The 8,766-nt window shown below is 30.2% G+C and overlaps 1 pseudogene; it reads left to right on the top strand.

The window, feature by feature from the left end:
- The first annotated feature begins 390 nt into the window (after positions 1-390).
- LOC112756771 (thermospermine synthase ACAULIS5-like) lies at positions 391-4,309 on the top strand (annotated as a pseudogene).
- Positions 4,310-8,766: the final 4,457 nt, after the last annotated feature.

Genomic DNA, 8,766 nt, shown 5'->3' with positions numbered 1-8,766 from the left:
CCATATATTCTTCATTGAAAATTTGGGAATCATTATCAAGGTATGGGGTTTCTATTTTATCCTAAGCTGTGTTTATTTCACATCTCCTCTGTTTATAGCTTCATTACCTCCTCGATACCCCACTCTCGCCTTCCTTCCTCGATCTTCTCTGTGGGTGTTGTGATCCCGATTCTTTCATTTCCACCGTGTGACTTGTCTTTCTATCCATTTTCTCCGTTTCTCTCTGCACGGTGTTGGTGTCACTTTGAAACCTTGGATCTTTAACCCAGTTTTCTTTATCCCCATCCAATTCGTGTTTTTGGATCCTTTCTTGGATTATTCTAGTTTTCTCTATCTGGGTACATTGTGCATCTTGATGAACGGATGGTATAAAAGGCTGCAGTGACACCGATGGCAGACATAAAGAAAAAGAAAGGATTTCTTTGGTTACTCAAAACACCAGTGGATGCCGAGCGAAATCGGGAGCTGGTTCAGGTGAAGCACGGGGGCTAGCAACAGAATAAAACAGGCAACGGTGTTCGACTTCCATCGACGTTTTCTGTCCTGAACGACCCCTAAGAATAGTATTGGTATCATCATCATGTTTTCTATGATTTGTTTGATTTTGTTTCAAATAAATGCTAATTTACTAATTTTTATACTATAACTTGTTGGTAGATGAAGATGTATAAGAGATCAATTAAGAATGTTGCTGGTTTTGGATCTGAAATTGCAACCTGGTTCTACTGAAAATTGAAATGGGGTTAGAAAATTTGCAAGAAAGTTAAGTTAAATAATTTTTCTTCTGACCTATTTGTGCATAAACTATGTTAAATTGTGATTGGTTTTTTCATTTTGCTCACCAACTGTTTGGATGATTTTGTTTCTTTGTGAGTGTGTTCAGGTAATGAAGGAGACACGGGCTTCAAGTGGGAAGCATGCAAGGGATTATACCCTTTACACAGGGGCTCTCAGGACAGCATACTTGTTTCTCCTTTGTAGATTTTCTTTTCTGTTTGGTCTGAAGAAAAATAGTGTCATTAAAATCTATGCTGATAAGAATCAAACTAGGATGTAAAGATTTCTGCAATTGAAATATCTCCAAAGCCTATGGTTATTGGGAGCTCTACTACCTTTAAAAGCAAGGAATTTCAAAAAGATATACCGTTTTTTATGTTCATTTCTGTGTCAGATTGAAAAGGAAATTATCAATGAGAAAAAAAAGTGATTAGTTGATATTGAATTAGTGTGGGTTGGTCTCAAATTTATCTTTTTTGCGTGTAGCTTTTACTTTGTTTTTCAACTCTCTTATAATTTCAGCTGAACTCTTCTGCATGATTGATAAAAGTTTGTAGCTTTTATTTTATTTTTATTTGGGTTAATCTTGATAATATTTGGTAGTTAAAGGGGTGTTTTCATTTACTCTGGTATGTGATTGATTGAGATTTGTATTGGAACTATTCCAAAATCCAAAGGGCACTGTATTTGAATTTGGATGGCTTGATTTGTTGGTTTGATGCCTTTTGGATTGATGCTTTTTTTTCTTCTGATTGTTAGTTAATTTTTGGATGGCTTGATTTGTTGGTTTGATGCCTTTTGGATTGATGCTTTTTTTTCTTCTGATTGTTAGTTAATTCTATGTTTTAAGAATCAATTTTATGCTTATTAGTTTGTAGGAATTCATCATTAACATTAACTAAAGATATGTTAGTATATTTTCTAAGTTCTTCTTATGATTTGATACATCATAAATAGATCACTCCCATTTTGGATTGCAGAATAGTTCAAGTACTGCTAGGGAATGAACGAATGATGCCAGGTCATCATCAATGATGCCAAGTCTGATAATAATCAAATAATAAACTATTGTGCTTCCTGGATTATTAATTATCAGCATAATGGCCTATTGACCTTGGTCATATATAACAAGTTTCTATTAGCTAGGAATGATAACAGAATGTGTCATGGTGAATCAAAGGGTTGAGCTAGAAGCTGGAGAAGAGAGGTATGATGTGATAGTTGGGGACTTAGTAGACCCCATTGATGGAGGCCCTTGTTATAAACTTTACACAATCTTTCTATGAGTTCACTGTCAAACCAAGACTGAAGGAGGGTGGCATATTTGTGACACAAGTACTATACGACCAATGTCCATAACATAAATCAAACATTTATTAGAGGAAGCAAAATTAAAGTGACATTTATATATTGTTCAGGCAGGACCTGCTGGAATATTCAACCACACTGAGCTGTTTTCATCTATCTACAACACATTGAGATAGGTTTTTAAGTGTAAGTAATCTTTTACCCTTCTTTATGTAATGCTATTTTGATTTAATAGTTCCCAAATGGGTTAAGTACTTTTTTCGTCCTTAAGGTCTTGGGTCAAAATCAAAATCGTCTCCGACCTTTTTTGTTATTAAAATCATCCTCAACATTACAAAACGTTATAAAATCATCCTTTTGTCCATGAACAATATTTTTTGGACAATTTTATCCTTAAAAAAAATAAACATGTAACTAAACGCAGATCCCTCTTTTCTTCCTTTCTCATTCACAACAACAACCCTTCATCATCTTCTTCTTCATCTTCTTCTTCTCATAACAACCCTTCTTCTCATATCTTCTTTCTTCTTCATCATCATCTTCTTCTTCTTCTCATTCACAACAACAACCCTTCATCTTTTTCATCATCTTATTCTTCTTCATCTTCTTCATCTTCACTTCCATGCGGTGCAGAGAAGATATTACCAATTCATAATCCTAAACCACTACCACCCCAGCTACTATCTCCAACCCTTCCCTTTCCAGCTGAACCTTCTCCATTCTTTTATACTTAAAAAACTCACTACCTTCCAATACAGGCGCACCAACAGCAATAACCACAAAATAAATTACCAAAAATTTCAGATCAAACAATTCAATAATCATCAATTATGATTTTAGATCCAAAATCAGCAACAATAAAAATTATAGAATTAAAAATTAGTAAATGAAGTAGCAAGAGAAATTCTGCAACAATAGAACCATCTGTAATAACTAAAAATTTCATGCCAAAATTCAAAACTAAACCATAAAATTTTCAAATAATTAATGACACAAATTTAATCACGGAAGAGGAAAAGAGCTAACTACATGAATAGATTTGGAACAAGGTGAGCTCCAGGAAGCAGAACAGAGAAATAGAGAAGCAGAACAGGAAGCATAATAGATCTAGAAGGAAGCGCGATGCTGCAAAGAGGCAGAAGGGAGGCGCAACACTGCAGGAGGCAGAACGGAGGCGCGGCGCTGTGGGAGAGGAAGAATGCAGGCCAGCACTGCGAGAGAAAGAGCGCGACGGAAAAGGAGTCGGCGCCAAAAGAAGAGTCAGAACGGGATTGAGTCGGCACCAAAAGAGAACGCCAGCAATGGCTCCCTTTCGCCGACGACGCCTTCTTCCTCTTCTTCTCTTCTTTTCCCTCTTCGTTCTTCACCCTCCCTCTGTTCTTTTCTTCGTTTTCTTGCTCTCCCTCCTCTTTGTGGTTGTTGAAAGAAAAATAAGAAATGAGGATTTAAAGGATGGAATTAAGATAAAGGGTATTTTTGTCCAAAAATTAGGGAAAGGATGATTTTATAACGTTTTGTAACATTGAGGATAATTTTAAATAACAAAAAAAGGTTGGGGACGATTTTGATTTTGACCCAAGACTTTAAGGACAAAAAAAGTACTTAACCCTTCCCAAATTAAGCAGTTAACGACTTTTGCAGATGTTGCGACTTACACAGCTCATATCCCATCCTATGCTGATATCTGGGGATGGGTCATGGTAAAGATTATTACTTTATCATAATTTTCAAGAAATTGTTTTGTATGTTATGTCACAGTAGGAAATGGACCTCATCATATCTTAATCATTCTTTTGCTCTTGGAATATAATAGGCTTCAGATTTTCCATTAGAGCTGAATGCAGAAGAGATATACCTAAGAATGAGACAAAGGATTAAGGGGGAAAATAGATATCTGAATGGCAAAACATTCTCATCAGCCTCAACATTGAGCAAAGTTGTTCGCAATTCGTAAGTGAAATCAAATTATAAGTTTGTAACTTTTGCCTCTCTTAAATATCTATTGTTGACAAGCATAGCCACTATTAACAGGTTGGACAATGAAACTCATCTATACACAGAGGAAGCTACAAAGTTCATACATGGCCATGGCAAGCACGCTTAATTAACCAAGCTTGACAACAAGTATCACAACATATAAAGAAAACAAGTGAAATCCCATGTTATGTTTTTCTTCGATTTTTTTTTCATGTGTTCCCTTACCTAGCTTTGTTCTTCTCTTTTATTTTTCATTAAAGATGTTATGTGAAACACTTCATGAAGATTTTTATGATTAAAGATTATTAATGAATTAAGGCTGAATATGTTTGCAATATTACTTAGATTTTTTTATGACATTTATGTTTTCATGTAACACTTATCCATCACAAATGAATCTAAGGTTGAACTGAAAAATAAGTGTCAAAAATATCATATTAACTAAATGAGTTTGATTTTTTTTTTTTAAGACTGGATTCTTTTTGTTAAGCGCAAGAAGAGAAAATGGACTGTATTTAGTTATTACGGAAGCAAGATTCTGCAATGCTTTGGCTTTTACGTTAGTTAGATAAAGGACATAACTTAAAATATAGATTTTTAGTTTGTTTAGTCATTTTCTCATTTTAAATTATTATCATTAGTTAGTTTATGATAATGGCTTAATTAATGTAATTTAGTATTATGCTGTTGTTTTTTAGGATTTTTTTTTAAAACTAATGAGATCAATATAGTATCTTTGTCTCTAAACTTATTTAGTTTACTTTTAGCTTAATGCTCTGAAAAAATTACAGTGAGAATTCAAAATGGTCATACATATGATAAATTTTCTTTTATGTCACACATTTATTTTTTATTATTTGATTTTTCATTTTGATGTTTAGAATAGAATAAAGCCAAAATTGTCATAGCTGATATCAAATATTTATATACATAAAACTACAAACAATTGTTTATTTACAAAAATTGTTCATGTATTAGTAAAAAATTGATGTGTTTTAATTTTATACTTTACATGTATATGTCAAAATTTAAGACAAGACTCAATTGACAAGAATTTTATGTAATTACATAAATAGTGAGACATGTTGAACTTAATTTTGTCTTTTATTTAATGTATTTTGAACTTAGCTATAAAACCAATTTTTAGAATTTTGAATATTTCGTAAATGACATTATGGTATAAATAAATTCGATATTTTTTTTAAATAGCATTTACCTTTGTACCCTTACTAGAAAATTTACATAAGTAATAGATTTTAACTAAATATATATATAAAGCACTAATAAAACAGGAAGCCAAAAATATATTAATGTTTTTTACATCAATTTTAATAATTTTATTTTTAAAAAATGTATTACTTACGTGATTTTACAAATAAATTTGTTGTTTGGGATAATAAAATTATCCATTGTTAGAGGTACTATAAATGCATACGTATTTAATGTTTGGCTCTTTGTAGTTTATCTTCTATTTTGTAGTTAGAGATGTTTTTTTTTCTTGATTGTTATTTCATTTAATGTGTGCGAACTATACGTTTTCTTCTCTTGATCCATGATGCCAAATTTAATACAAATTGTCTTGTGTATTAACAAGGGTGCAAGATACAAGCTACCGTTCGGAGACTTATGATTCATATGTTCAAAGAACTTTTGTGGGTCAAGTACATGTGATGAAGCTCCTCTCTATTGTTCCAAATCAAGGATCAAATAGGGCCACTAAGCATCAGTTCAAATCTTTGATTCCATAGTTTAGGTTAAATATTACATGTAAATAGAATTATATCTTTGTAATTGCATTAAGCGTTTTTTTTTTTCTTATATTTTGATTTTGTGATTTTGATTAACTATGTGTATCGTTATCAAATCACCTGCATAATTATATTACTCATATCACCTTTTTTTTTAAACCATTAAAATTATTGCTTTTTTCGCTTTACCTGTTTCATTTTGGAAAATAATTTCACTGGAATTCATTATTATTTTGAAAATTTAAATATGATTGAAAATTAACAAAAAAAAGAAAAGAAAAAGAAAAGAGTATCTCTCGATTGTCAGCACCATTGGTTCATTTTTGTAATTGTTATGACGTAAGAATAACTTGAACTTCTTTTATTATGCCTGAATTAACATAATGTAGAGTGCTTTAGGTGGAAAAATTTTCAGTTTAATTATGAATATATTTTTACTAGATTTTAAAGATATTTGATTATTAAAATATGTTTGATTCTTTTAGAATCATCACAATTTTTACCATACTAATTTCGAAACTCATGTACAAATATAACAAGATGGCTCTAGAAATAAAAAAGAATAAAAAGCGGCAACAAGAATTATATAATGTGAAGTCTTTTTCATTGTACATATATATGATTGGGAGATTTAGTAAAATCTTTCCTATGATCATCATTTACAAAAAAAAAATTTCTATAATGTGAAGTCAGAAGCATACTAATTTAAACAAGATAATTGTATATTTGTGTTGTTCTTATCACTCTCTAGATATTTTCTATCTATCAGACTTTTTATTATTTTCTTTATGTTTGTGGATTTTATTGGGAATTTGAGCTATTTCAAAAAAAGATTGTAATAGGAAACAATATCAATTTGTTATTCTATTGGACTTTGATATTCATATACATGTGAATATATTCATATATTTTATTATTCTATTGAACTTTGTTATTCTATTAGTTCTTCATTTAATTAATTTTTTTTTTGGCAATCTAGCTACATACTCTTTTTCAAATATATAACATTCTCAAATATACAACATTATAATTCAGGTTTTAATCTTGACTTCCAAACTATTGATGATAATGGAGAGTTGGAAAGTGACTAGGACTAATGAAAAATCTGTTTATTATTATATTCCACCTTTGATGTGGAGTTTATTTTTTTTTTTTTTTTATAATTGAATCTAATTATTTTTCATTATAAAATTAATAGTTTAACTAAAAAGATTTTACTTTTTCTTCAGGATGAAGCAAAGAAGGTAAGTGACTATAGTATTTGGGATAACAATTTCACCAAATTGTTGCTTCACAATAGGCATCACCAGGACATTACTATCATAATTATGCTGAATATGAACACTTAATGTTCTGAATTTTACAAGGCTTATGTTTCATTGGCAATATAATTTCCAAGTGCCGTCCTTTTTCTTGCAGTTACGATAGAAAGATTAGATCACTACATGAGAGAACTCCAAATTAGAAGAAAGACTATTGTGGTAATGAAAAACTTAGAGGCAACTAAAGTATTGAAAGAAGAAAGAGACAGATAAAAAATAGAACTATACAGTTAGAATCTAATCTCAAGTCTAAATAGAGGATATGATATGTATTATGTAAGCACTTCTTTATTTGTTTGGTTATAAGCTTTAAACTATTCCTTTTTCTAATTTATATTTTTTTGTATAGTCAATTAAATTGCACATTTATACCGACATTTATCCATGTTTTGAAGCTAAAATATGGAAGCTAAATTATAAATTTCAATGGCCACGAATATTGTTTTCAAGATTTTAGAGTTCTTTTCACTATTAACAGTTTTTAAAATAAAATCAAAGAGGCTATCTTTTTCTCTCTAGAGTTATGTTATCTTTTGGTCTTTACGGTATTGGGGCTTAAATCTACTGTTTTCTAATATATAGTTTGAAAGTTTTTTTAATTGCTGTGAATATATTTTTGTTACTTTTTGTGGGTCTAAAAATTAATTAAATATATTCGATCCTATTAATATTCACTGATCACTATCAATTATCTACTGCTATCATTTGTTATTTTTAATGTTTATTGGTCACTCTAAAGAGGTTGTATGTATGTTTCTTATATTGTTTTTGTTGATATGTGTGCTGAATGTGCAATTTCAAATTCTCCGAGGTTGTTTCTTTTTTTTTTTCATCCCAAACAAAATAAACTATCTATCTCAAAATTTAAATTTCTCAATTGAGATGTGTTTATAAATAGAGTAAGTATCCCTTGGTTGAGTTACGTTCATCTCACCTCTTTCTAGCTCATTATGTTGTTTTCTTATAAAGTTTGTTTTAATATTTGTTTTAGTTAGATTTTAGTTTTAATTCTCAGGATAGCCTTAATTCTAAAATTTTTCAAGAACTCGAAGTTCAATTAGTTGAAGAGAATGAGTAGTGTCAAAGGTACTACATCTTTTCTATATGTATCTGATGATTTTTAATTTTTCAAGAACTTAAAGTTCAATTAGTTGAAGTTCAATGTTTCTTTTTATGATATTTTTTTTGTTCAATGAAAAATTCAAAATTAATTTGAGAATTATGAAGTTTATTAGAGTACACAAAATGAGTTAAATAAACACTATTATGAGAAAATTATCTCTTTTATATAAGGTTTAAATTTTTTTTCTTAATATCTTGGTGTAATTTTCATAGTGATCTGATCTTGTGAATTGTAAGTATTCTTCTATTGATATTTTAGAATTTTTACATCATACTTTGTCTCACTTTTATTTATTTATTTATTTTTGTTCTTCCCTCCCACTTTTGTATTTCTCTTAAATTTTATTTTTTATTTCTACCCAATTTCTCTTTGGTATAAGCTTTGACTACTATTAGCAGCATTTGCATTCTCAAAACAATTTTTAGTTCACCATGAGTTTTGAGAAGAAGTGAAAAGTGGCCATTTTGGGTACACTTGCTCTGCCAATGGTTAAAAAAGACCTTCAAAGACC

This window comes from Arachis hypogaea, chromosome 16, assembly GCF_003086295.3.
Source record: "Arachis hypogaea cultivar Tifrunner chromosome 16, arahy.Tifrunner.gnm2.J5K5, whole genome shotgun sequence".
NCBI lineage: Eukaryota > Viridiplantae > Streptophyta > Magnoliopsida > Fabales > Fabaceae > Arachis > Arachis hypogaea.
Note: the sequence above shows the minus strand (reverse complement) of the source record. Positions and strands in the feature narration are given on the sequence as shown.